Source organism: Macaca nemestrina, chromosome 14, assembly GCF_043159975.1.
Source record: "Macaca nemestrina isolate mMacNem1 chromosome 14, mMacNem.hap1, whole genome shotgun sequence".
In the NCBI taxonomy this organism is placed as follows: Eukaryota; Metazoa; Chordata; class Mammalia; order Primates; family Cercopithecidae; genus Macaca; species Macaca nemestrina.
The window spans coordinates 92,628,821-92,642,628 of record NC_092138.1 but is presented as its reverse complement, the minus strand read 5'-3'; positions in this window follow the sequence as shown (position 1 = coordinate 92,642,628).

Below are 13,808 nucleotides of genomic sequence, written 5' to 3'. Positions count from 1 at the left end.
TAATGAGCATGTTGCCCCCTCCCCTTGCCAGGACTATTTTTCCAAACCTCCAGGGAGACAGGAGTGGGAGGATCTTGAGCTTGCTCCCTGCTGCAGTTTGAGAGGTGCTGGGCGCTGTGGGCTGCACTTGGGTGCAACTTGCAGAGAGATCATCTCAAGGCATTGCACTGTCTTCCAGCCTCTACCCCGTCCTCTGCCCTGTGTCTCCCTACCTCCCTGCCCCTGTCCTCATGTCCCCTGTCCCTTGCCCCACCAGGCTGCCCCCTGCTACAGCAGGGCTATAGATGGGGCAGTCAGGAGGGACTCAACCCCAGAAGCCCACAGCCTGGCCACATTGCAGCTGACTCTGCTGCACCTCCTGGAAGCCACAGGCCTTGGCTTCTGCCTGCTGCAGGTGACACACCACACCTACCACGCCTCTTCACAAACTTAAATGGGACACGTGCCCACGCCGGTATACAAACCACACGTTGACAGAACCACACACAGAAACATGTCCATAGATACCCACTCGCATCCCAATGAGGTGAGGCTATGCCTACCCACACCAACTCACAGCACCTTAATCACAGCTAGCATACCTGGTACACATCCACACACACGCATCCATACACACATCCCCTCACGCATCCACACATACACTCAGACACACACACACACAAACACCCCCACTCAAGCACACATCCACACACACATCCATACACATATCCACACACACCCTCACACACATCCACACATACACTCAGACACACACACACAAACACCCCCACACAAGCACACATCCACACATATCCACACACCCTCACACACATCCACACATACACTCAATACACACACCCTCACACACATCCACATGTACACTCACATCCACACACCCACACACAAGCGAACATACAAAGAACCCACACATATACACACATCCACACACACACCCTCACACATATCCACACACACACCCTCACATCCACAGGTACATTTATACACATATACACACATCCACATACCCACACATACACAGAGCGCGCACACATACATCCACATATACACACATCCACACACACACATCCACATATACACACATCCACAGACCCCCCACACACAAGCACACACACACAAGCACACACATCCACACATGCATTCTTACATATACACACATCCACATACCCACACACACACAGAGCGCACACACATCCACACAAACACCCACACACAAGCACACATACACAAGCACACACATCCACATGTGCATACATATCCACACACACCCTCACACACATCCACACGTACACTGACATCCACAGACCCACACACAAAGAGCACACATATACACACAAACACCCACACACAAGCACACCCACACATACACATACAAGCACACACACATCCACATATGCACACACACATCCCCCTCACACATGTACACACATACACTCATACATATATACACACAAATCCACATACGCACACATCCACACACATAAACACCCACACACACACATACATTCATACGCATGCACATACATCCACACACATTTCTACATACATTTTGAATTTCCAAGTGGCAGGTAAGCTTTTTTTCAATGCAAAGCTTTTTATGCTTATTTTATTCTATTACAATTTTATATGTAATTCAATCTACTTTTGGCATCTCATCTTTTCTCTTTATTTCTAATTGACACAATAGTTAATAATATTTATACAGTCTGATATTTCCATACATGTATAATATAATAATCAAATCAGAGTAATTTACACAGCCATCATCTCCAACATTTATCATTTCTTTGTGTTGGGAACACACAAAATCTTCTCTTCTAGCTATTTGAAAATACAAAATAAATACTTGTTAACTATAGTCACCCTTCAGTGAACACTAGAACTCATTCCTCCTATCTAGCTGTAATTTTGTATTTGTCAACCATCCTCTCCCTATCCTCCCTTCCTCTTCCCCTGCCCAGGTTCTGGTTACCACTATTCAACTTTCTATCTCTATGATATCAATTTGTTTAGCTTCCACATATGAGTGAGAACACACATTACTACTATTTTCTTTCTGTGTCTGGTTTATTTCACTTAATGTAACTTCCTCCAGGTTCATCTGTGTTGCCAAAAATTGTAAGATTTCATTTTTTTATGGCTGAATAGTGTTCCATTGTATATATGTATGTGTATGTGTGTGTATATATATGTGTGTGTGTGTATGTATATATATGATATTTTCTTTAGCCGTTCATCTTTTGATGAAATTTCCAAGCAGCGGATAAGCTCTCTTTATTAATTCCCACTTTCATTGCTCTGTGGTTAAGAAATATGGCCTTTCCTTTATTGAGCCTACCACAGGCCAAGCATCATGTTAGGTGATAATTATACTAGGTTGAATAAAACTTCAGCCCCACAGCCTAATAACAGAGAGCATAAATAAATATACATTTACAATCCCAGGAATACGAGGATGGTTCAACATATGTAAATCAATGTAATATATTGTATCTTCAGAATGAAGGATAAAAACCATATAATTTCAATTGATGCTGAGAAAACATTTAATAAATTCAACAACCTTTCATCATAAAACCCTCAAAAAAACTGGGAAAATACTCCAACACAATAGAAGTCATATATGACAGACCCACAGCTAGTATCATACTGAATGAGGAAAAACTGAAAGCCTTTCCTCTAAGATCTGGAACAAGACAAGGATGCCCACTGTCACCACTGTTATTCAACACAGTACTGTAAGTCCTAGCCAGAGCAATAAGACAAGAGAAAGAAATAAAGAGCATCCAAACTGGAAAGGAAAAAGTCACATTATCCTTGTTTACAGATTATATGATTGTATATTTGAAAAAAAACTAAGCAGTTCAAAAAACTATTAGAACGGATAAATTCAGTAACATTGCAGGATTCAAAATCAACACACAAAAATAAGTAGTATTTCCGTATGTCAACAGAACAGTCTCATAAAGAACTCAAGAAAGCAATCCCATTTACAATAGCTACAAATGAAATAAAATACCACCAGTAATCAGATTTACAATAGCTACAAATCCAATAAAATACCATCAGAGAAATGCAAATCAAAACTACAATGAGCTATCATCTCACCCCAGTTTAAATGGCCTTTATCCAAAAGACAGGCAATAACAAATGCTGGCAAGGATGTGGAGAGAAAAGGGAACCCTCATACACTGTTGGTAGGAATGTAAATTAGTACAACCAGTATGGAGGACAGTAAGGAGGGTCCTCAAAAAGCTAGAAGTAGAACTATCGTATGATCCAGCAATCCCACGGCTGGGTATATACCCAAAAGAAAGGAAACTGGTATATCGAAGCAGTATCTGCCCTCCCATGTTTATTGCAACATGGCAATTCACAATAGCCAGGATTTGGAATCTATCTAAGTGCCCATCAGCAGATGAATGGTAAAGAAAATGTGGTAGATACACACAATGGAGGACTATTCAGCCATAAAAAAGAATGAGATCCTGTCATTTGCAACAACATAGGTGGAACTGGAGGTCATCATGTTAAATGAAATAAGCCAGGCATGGAAAGACAAACTTTGCATGTTCTCACTCATTTGTGGGAGCTAAGAGTTAAAACAGTTGAACTCATGGCTATAAGAAGTAGAATGACAGTTACCAGAGGCTGGGAAGGGTGGTGAGGGTGAGGGTGGAGGGGGAAAGTGGGGATAATTAATGGGTGCAAAAATATAGTTAGAAAGAATGTACAAGACCTAATATTTGATAGCATAACAGGGTGACCACAGTCGACAGTAATTTATTGTACATTTAAAAATAACTAGGCCCGGTGCAATGACTCATGCCTGTAATCTTAGCATTTTGGGAGGCCGAGGCAGGACGGATCCCCTGAGGTCCCGAATTCGAGATCAGCCTGGCCAACATGGTGAAACCCCGTCTCTACTAAAAATACAAAAATTAGCTGGGAATGGTGGCAAGTGTCTGTACTCCTAGCTACTCAGGAGGCTGAGGCAGAAGAATCTCTGGAAGCCGGGAGGCAGAAACTGCAGTGAGCTGATATCACGCCACTGCACTCCTGGGTGACACAGCAGGATTCCATCTTAAAAAAAAAATTAAGAGTATAATTGGAATGTTTGTAACACAAATAAATGACAAATGCTTGAAGTGATAGATACCCACCACCCCCTCAAAAAAATTTGCAATCTGATGTGACATGCAGTGGCAGAGGGAACCCCAGCCCCTACATGTTCTTTAACAAATCTCATGTATTTTTCTCTTTAGGTTGATTCTTTTGGTGTTTCTATTACCTAAACATTGCTGGACAAAAAAATATAGGTATTTGTTATTTTTATTTGCTTTTCTTGAATTATTATCATGAATGAGCATATTCCCATTTATTTATTGTCCCTTTAATTTCCAGTTATTTCTCTTTTGCCTTATTCTTGGATACTTCAAGCCAATGTTCTAGAATGGATCTCTGCTTTGACTTTTCAGCACATGCATTCTGTTGTCCGCCATCAGCAATGACATTCTTTCCTTCCAAGTTTTCGTTTTCAGCCTGCTCCTTTCTCCTAGCAGCACACTCCTGTTTATTGATGAAACATCGCTTGAACCACTCCAGGATTTATTTAAGACCCATTAAGAGGGTTCTGCATCTCCGACATGATCTGATGGGGAGCAAAGCAAGGCTCACCATTGCCCCGTGTTGCAGGTTAGCGGGCTCATCTATTCCTGTAGGGTGCCCTGCTTGTTGCAGAGAGCAGGGAGCAGCTCCACCTCTCCCTCCTGCAGGTTGCTTTCTCCTCCTCTGATGAGCATTTGCAGGTTCTTCCTGATTTGCCTGATGCAGGAGCTACCTTCCCGGGGGTGGGTATTAAACTTCAGGTTCCATGGAATTGGAGGTACAGATGCAAACCCATGATTTGTAGAATGTGTATATGCACGTTTGTGTGCACATGGATGTGTATATGTACATATATGCATTTATTTCCTAGTTCTGTCTGCTGACAAGGTCAAGGGGAAAGGCCATTCTACTAGCTCTCAGATCTTGGTTCTTAATGTCATTCCCCAGGGTTTTTCAGAGAAATGACTAATTCAAGAGCTGGGGCAGGGTAGGTACATTGTGAGCCTGGGACATTTTGTTACACCAGAAAGTAAGGAATGGTCAAAAGCACTTTGGGGGAAATGTCAGCAGCTAAAAGGGGCTGCCGGTGGCAACATCTAGGACTATTTGAGCACCAAAATAATAAAGTAATGAAATATAAACCCTTAAAAATGGAAATATCTGAGTCTATACCAATAGTAAATAGATTTATCAGAACATGGGGGAGAAGGAGGACCTATGCTGACGAGAGAATTCTGAGAGTCAGCCAGTGAAATGGAGGGATTGCTAGAGTTGGAAAATCATCTTTGCAACCATCCCATTAAAGATGGGATCAATTAAGAATCATTCATGGTTGCTAAATCTAGGGGAACATTCTGATGAGGAACAGAATGTTTTCATGGTCTCAAAGTGTCTCCCCACAGACTGCTTATTAGTTGCAAAGAAGACCAAAAAACCCCAGTAATTATACAGTGAAGAAATTGGACAACGCCTTGATCGAGTGATCAAAATTAACATCACCAAGGAAGGAGAGATTGCTGTCTTGTGCCTCCAGATGTGCTCCTCGGAGGACTCAGTACGCTCTATGCAGGATTTTGGCTAAGAATGAAGAACCAAAAACTAGTCCCAAGGAAACATCAGACAAATGCCTTTCTATTTTTGAAAAAGGTGGGTGTGCTTGGTCGTATTCTTCCCAAATGTCAATGCCATAAAAGATCACAAAAGGCTATGAAAATGTTCCAGATTAAAAGAGGCTAAAGAGACATGACAGCTAACTGCAACCCCTGCCCCTAGGCTGCCTCCTGTACTAGAGGGGAAAATTACTGAAAAAGGACATTATTGGTTCAACTCAGAAAATTGGAATGTGAATGTTAAGAGTAGATAAAAATATATGCCAATGTTAAATTGACTGAAGTAGATTACGTAAGAGAATACTCCTAATCTTAGTAAAAATATACTACTGAAGTGTTTAGGTTAGTGTTTAGCCCCTTTAGGGCTATGATGTATGTAACTTAACTTCAAGCAGTTCAGAAAATAAATTGTGTGTGTATGTGTGTGCATGTGTGTGTGGAAAGAGACAGACTAAGAATGATAAAGCAAAGGGGGTGAAAATATTAATTAATAGGAGATTATAGGTAAAAGGCACATGGTATTCCTGGTACTATTGATTTTAGCAACTTAACTGTAAGTTAGAAATGATTTCCAAAACAAAGGCTTTTTAAACATTTCTAGGCTGGATGGCTGGGCTCGGTGGCTCACGCCTGTAATCCCAGCACTTTGGGAGGCCTAGGTGGGCGGATCACGAGGTCAGGAGATCGAGACCATCCTGGCTAACACGGTGAAACCCCGCCTCTACTAAAAATAAAAATAAAATAAAAAAATTAGCCGGGCGTGGTGGTGGGCACCTGTAGTCCCAGCTACTCGAGAGGCTGAGGCAGGAGAATGGCGTGAACCCGGGAGGCGGAGCTCTCAGTGAGCTGAGATGGTGCCACTGCACTCTAGCCTAGGTGACAGAGCGAGACTCTGTCTCAAAAAAAAAGAAAAAAAGAAAAAAAAATTTATAGGCTGGGTGCAGTGGCTCATGCCTGCAATCCCAGCACTTTGGGAAGCCAAGGTGGGTGGATCACTTGAGCCCAGGAGTTCCAAACTGACCTGGGCAACATGGTGAAACCCTGTCTCTACCAAAAATCAGAAAAATTAGTTGGGCATGGTGGTGCATGCCTGTAATCCCAGCTACTTGCGAGGCTGAGGTGAGAGGACCCCTTGACCATGGGAGGCAGAGGTTATAGTAAGCCGAGATCGTGCCACTGTACCCCAGCCCAGGCAACAGAGCGAGACCCTTTCTCAAAATCAATAAGTAAATAAAATAAAATAGGCGAAGAGGATGACTGGATGTCCAACATCCACCACTTGCCTTTCATTGTCTTTGAGCTGCTCGCTAACTCTGCAAGTCATGAAAAACTGGTCCTGGTGCTTGTGATTCTCATCCAGAGGAATGCAAACAACAGGATTCTATTCTTTTTTTCTGGCTGAATAATATTCCATTGTGTATATGTGCCACATTCTCTTTATCCAAAATAAAAAAAAAAATTACAGAAATGCAAATAAGTGGTATATGGTGGAATGCACTTGATTATTGCCCTGAGGAGAGATCAATTTTGCATCTATTTGTAAATTTGTTTCAACATTTGTGATTGCCTATGTAAGTGTGGTTCTTTCAATTCTCCTTTGAATTGGTTTTGACAACTGACTGGTTCCCTCATCAATTAATGAGTTAAAAATACTAAATATATGTTCATTTTATATTTGCATGAGAGCCAAGTTTTATTGTTTTAAAAATGTATTCTTTAGCACAAGCATTTGTTATTGTTATCACTGAGGGTCATATCTAGGAACATTTTAAAAAATAAAAGTAGGGCCGGGCGTGGTGGCTCAAGCCTGTAATCCCAGCACTTTGGGAGGCCGAGACCGGCGGATCACGAGGTCAGGAGATCGAGACCATCCTGGCTAACACCGTGAAACCCCGTCTCTACTAAAAAAAATACAAAAAACTAGCCGGGCGAGGTGGCGGGCGCCTGTAGTCCCAGTTACTCGGGAGGCTGAGGCAGGAGAATGGCGTAAACCCAGGAGGCAGAGCTTGCAGTGAGCTGAGATCTGGCCACTGCACTCCAGCCTGGGCGACAGAGCGAGATTCCGTCTCAAAAAAAAATAATAATAAAAATAAATAAAAAATAAAAAATAAAAAAGTAGACTGGGCACTGTGGCTCATGCCTGTAATCCCAGCACTTTGGGAGGCTGAGGCAGGCGGATCACCTGAGGTCAGGAGTTCGAGAGCAGCCTGGCCAACATGGCAAAACCCCATTTCTATTAAAAATACAAAAATTAGCCAGGTGTGGTGACACATGCCTCTAGTCCCAGCTACGTGGGAGGCTGAGGCAAGAGAATCGCTTGAAGCTGGGAGGCAGAGGTTGCAGTGAACTGAGATTGTGCCACTGCACTCCAGCCTGGGCGACAGAGCAAGACTCCATCTCAAAAAAAAATTAATATAAATAAATAAATAAAGTATTCCTGAGACTCTTCAGGGTCCCTAATTCAGAATTCCAGGGGGGTACCCCTACCTACTGACTCCATAGTTTGAACCCCCTCCTGCCAGTCCATGATGGACATGAAGCCAAACTTCACACATCAGCAAAGGCTGGACACCACCAAGTGTAGGCCCCCAGGGACCCCATTCCAGGCTTCCTCAGGGATCCTGCACCTCAGATGAGTGGCTCCTCTGATCCCCTCGTCTCCACTGTACCAGTGGCAGGCAGGAAGGGCATGGACAAAGTCAGACTACCATCCCCTGGGGAAGAGACTGTTTCTGTTTCTGATTGGCTGGGCCTCTCAGAGGACAGGAATCCTAGACTAATTTGTTTTCTGGATGTTTTAAGGATATATAAAAATAAAGAAATGCTAAGAGAGTTATAAAAAATAACCATAAATTCTGAACACTTACGTTGAATACATAACATGAATGTTTTAATACAAATTAAGTAAACTGTTGTATAGCATAATTTCACTATTCATCAGGTAATAAGATCAGGGTCTGGATGCATTGTGGGGTGTGCACTGGAGACAGGCTCTCCACCTTGGCCAGGGGTCTAGTGACCATCCAGACTGTGTGTGCACCCTCACTGGGTTGTCCAGATTTGCGGTCCCCTGTCCACCCACCTTTCCTGGTAGCCACCACCAGCCCACCCCTACCCTCTGCAATCTTGCTAACAGGCACCAACTGGTATCTGGGGAAGCAATCTCAATTTTGTATATTTATTGTGTATTCAGCCACTTTATTGTTGGAAAAGTCTAGGAAGACAATTCCATCTTTTGCCTCTCTTTCCCAATAACCATAATTAATTTCCTGCCTTTTGGCATTGAAATGTGGCAGAGGCCTGCATCCAAGTCTTGTTTCTTACCTCATTGAGACTGTCTCTCATGTTTTGCTCTTAAGGATATTGAATATGATGTTGAATACAAATATTGGCTTGAGATAATCTTTTTCAACATGTTTTTATTACAAAAGCAACAGTATGTTAATGAAAAAAATTAAGCGAAGAGGAAATAAAGTCGTTTATTATCTCACTATCCCTAGATCAATGTCTTGTTATCACTTTGATATGTATCTTAATAAGGTACATATAAGATATATAGCTTATGATATTTATTTGTGATTTATATCATAAGATATATATCAAAGTGTTGTGATTTTATTAGAAAATTATTATTAATCTTATAGGTCACACATTTTATTTGTTTATTTATTTATGTTTTTGAGATGGAGTCTCGCTCTGTCACCCAGGCTGGAGTGCAGTGGCCGGATCTCAGCTCACTGCAAGCTCTGCCTCCCGGGCTTACGCCATTCTCCTGCCTCAGCCTCCCGAGTAGCTGGGACTACAGGCTAGTAGCCACCTCGCCTGGCTAGTTTTTTTGTATCTTTTTTTAGTAGAGACAGTGTTTCACCAGGTTAGCCAGGATGGTCTCGATCTCCTGACTTCGTAATCTGCCCGTCTCGGCCTCCCAAAGTGCTGGGATTATAGGCTTGAGCCACCACGCCCAGCCACACACACATTATTTATATGTCAATAACTGTGCTAAGTAGAGGGTTGACAAGCATTATTTCCAAATCCTTACAGAAGACCTCTCTATGGTAGATACTGTTATCCCCATTTTACAGAAGAGAAAACTGAGACTTAGAGGCTTTCCCAATTTGCCTAGGACTCTGTGGCTAATCAACAGCCATTAAGACTCAACATCCACATCCCCTTTCTCCCCAAGCTCAAGCTCTTACCGACACTCTACTCTCTTCTAATCCAGACCCGATTTTGCAAATATAGGTTAAAAACTAAACTAGAATCCTCCTGCAAATACAATTCTGTTATCAGCTTTTACACTTAATTATATTATTAGCATCTTTCAATGTCATTTTTTATTCTTCTACAAATTTAATGGCGGCATAGTGTTTCATTATATGGGTATGTTTTATTTATTTTTAAACGGCTCCATATCAAAATGAGAAACAAAAACTGGTTGTAAAATATTCAAGCAATACTAAAGAATATAAAGTAGAAAATGTGAGTCCTCCTTCCCTATCCTGCTGAGCCCCACGACCCAGAGGAAATTGCCATGAACGGGGTAATGCATCTGCGTCCACATCGTTCTTCTATGTAATTTATTATATGTAATGTAATTTTTGTATTTTTCCTTAAAGGAATGGGACATACTGATCTACTGCTTGCTTTTCACCCACAATGTATCATGAACATTGTTCCAGACCTATAAATACTTTTTAATGTGCAAGAATCAAGAAGTCACGCTTGGCTTTTGGCTGGAGCAATGGGGAGGAGAGTGGAGCAGTGTTTTGGGGTTGGTTCGGATTGGAAGACGAGAGGAGGAACAGGTTCAGGGGTCAGAAAAGTTAAGGGCTCCATTTCAGACGTAACAAGTTTGATGCCTGTGAACTATCCAAGTGGGCATTCAGCCCTGTGAACCTGCAGCTTGGGGCGTGGTGGGGCTAGGTATAGAAATGGAGGAGTCACAGAGAATGGATGGTATGTAAATCCATAGCAAAGGTTCCCTGCTGCCTTTAGTAAGGGCGTATGTTTTCAATTCCCTCTAGTCTGCACCCCTCCTTGATGTCTCCCGACACTGGGTCTGAGTGTCATCTCAAGCAGGGCTGCTTCAGTCACTCATTTCCTGCCAGGCCACCAAGGCTTTGGGGTTTGTGACTATGGCATATTGTCAAGGAATATTAAGAAAAAAAGCAACCCCAAAGTTGGAACTAAGGTAAGAGGAAGGCAGGCTGTCATTCCAGCATCCTACTGTGAGATATATATATATATATATATATATATATATATATATATAAATTTTTTTTTTTTTTTTTTTGCAATGGAGTCTCTCTCTGTCACCCAGGCTGGAGTGCAGTGCAGTGGCATGATCTCATTGCAAATTTTGCCTCCTGGGTCCAAGTGATTCTCGTTCCTCAGCCTCCTGAGGAGCTAGGACTACAGGTGTGCACCACCACGCCCGGCTAATTTTTGCACTTTTTGTAGAGACAGGGTTTCGACATGTTGGCCAGGCTGGTCTCAAACTCTTGACCTTAGGTGATCCACCTGCCTCGGCCTCCCAAAGTGCTGGGATTACAGGCGGGAGCCACTGTGTCCTGCTAGTTGTGGATTATTTTTTTAAGGCTCATCTCTTCCCTGCATTGCCTCTGTTTCCTTTTACAGGCTGGTTGAGTTGGCCTCTTCTTTTTACGCTGCAAGCTTTCCTCAACGGTCTGGGGAGTCCTCAACTGTCTGTGTTCTTCGTGTGTGTGTGTGTGTGTGTGTGTGTGCAGGGCATGTTGACTGGTGGGTGCCACCATGGGATGCTCAGACGGTGACTCAGGTGGGGTATATACCTGGGAGCTGGTTTTTCCAAAGAATGTTCCAATCAGCTCCCTGAGGGCTGGACACATGGCCCTGGGCACTTTGGGAGCAGCGATGGGGCTGCGGGGGATGGAGAGGAACATTATTGCTGGCAGCCCCACCCTCACAGAGCCCTCTGCTTTGCCTTGAGTCCCCAGGTCCAGAGTATACCTGGCTCCATTTCTCCAGAGACTAAATGTCCAGTCCCTTACAAGGAGATGAGTGGGAAAGAGTAGTTTCCTGGCTGTGCAGAGGAGCGAGAGGAGGCTGGGCTCTGATCCCCATGTTTCTGGCCTAGTGTACCTCCCCCGACTCCTCCCCTGCCCCCCACCTGGAAACACACCGGGGGACCTCCCACTGCTGAGCCTCTGGGGGTTCCTTGGGACCTGATAAGCTCATTTCCGGTTGGTTTCTCCCTCTGCTCTGCTAAATTTGCCTTCACTCCTTCCTTCCTTCATCCCCTTCCATCTGCCAAAGTTTTCCAAATTCTCTTATCTCCCAAATTAATTTTGTCCTTACAGAGGATAACCCTTTTATTTCTTTTCTGTCAGTATAGTGGTTTGCGGAGGAAAGGAGAGAAATGCATGTGGTCAATGTACCAATACTTCTGGTTCAATTAGAAGACAAATTTCTTTTTGAATCTATTGATTCAATATATATTTTTTAAACTTATTGATGGTAGTTTTTAAAAATTCAACATTTATTACCAATCTCTGGGTTTTGGGATTTTTCTTTGTTTTTGCTTCAAGACACAGAATGTAGCCCGAATTTGTTCTTTGGGTAACTTTCTAAGGTTTTCTTCATACCTCAGTATACAGTCAGCTTCGGGTAGTGTTCCAAATTATAATTGAAAAAAGGGTGTGCTCTCTCTAGGATAAGAGCTTGATGCATCCCAGGTTACTAAACCTTATTAATTATTAAAATCCTCTTGGTTCTTATTTTTTTGCCTCCTTGATCTGTAATAAACTAATACTAGTAGTGTGTTAGTCTCAAATGCAATTGTTTCTGTCAATTTCTTCCTTTGCATTTCCAGCAGTTTGCTTTCTAGTTGATGCTGTTTTATCCACAAATAGAAGTTCATGCCTTTTGTGTCTTCATTATAAATTCCTGCTATCGGAAACAACTCAGAAAGTCAAATATGGCATTTTCTGTCTTATAAATGGAAGCAAAATAATGCGTACACATGGAGTGTGAAATGGTAAGCACTGGAGCCTCAGAAGGGTGGAGAGGTGGAAGGGGGGTGGGTAATGAGAAGTTACTTAATGGGCGAATGTACACTATTTGGGTGATGGATACACTAAAAGTCCAACTTCTGCCTCTATGCAATATATCCATGCAACAAAATTGCACCTGTACCCCTTACATTTATACAAGTATGAGAGTAAAATAAATGCCTCCTATCAACATCAAATGATTTCTTTGTCCCATTCATTGCTGTCTCCTTGAGTTCTGTGTCCTTTATGAGCATCTCCCCAGCAAAGGGATGGCGGTCCCTGAGCCCAGGGACGGGACAGCAGTGCAGAAGCAATGGGGCGGTGGAGGAGCGGGAGGTCAAAGTCAGGTTTTGACGGGCGAGGGGAGAATAAGGGTTGAGGCTGTGGAGATGGCAGGCCGCTGCAGGCAGTATACATTTAAGAAGCTTGGCTGAAGGAGAGAAAAGCAGACAGCCTGGAGCAAGTGGAGACCTAGCACTTTAAAATGCTGTGGGAGAGCAGGGTGTGGGCGGGGCAGGCTGGAGGTTGAGGCCACGGAGGCAGCAAAAGGCAGGGATGCAGGAACTGGCTAGGGGCGGCTTGGGAAGAAACAGGTTGCCTCCTCTCCTGCCGCTGCTGAGGGGTGGGGTAGCTATGCTGGTGGTCGGCCTGGGGAGACGGGGTGGCGGAGGGTCTCCCAGTGTGGGAGGAGGCAGGGCTCAGAGAAGGGCCAGTTGGCTGGCTAGGAGATCTGAAAAGAGGTAGAAGTTTGGATTAATTGGGGTGGAGAATGAGAGGGAGGCCTAGCTGAGAATGGAGATGGGAACGGACCCACAGGGCAGTCAGAACTGGGGTGTTTTTCAGTTTTCTCCTGCAGTGCTTGGTGGCCTGGAGATTGTGGCTGTTGGGTGGACCCAGGGCCGAAGTGGTCAAGGAATATTGTCAAGAGAGGGACTGAGGAGGGAGCCCACAGGGTCTAGGCTTGGTGGGGGAAGGCAGAGAGAACACACGGATTGGCGAGAAAAGGGGCCGGTCTACAGACCGGTGCTGATGTGGGGGATGAGCAGAGGCGGCTTGGCAGCTG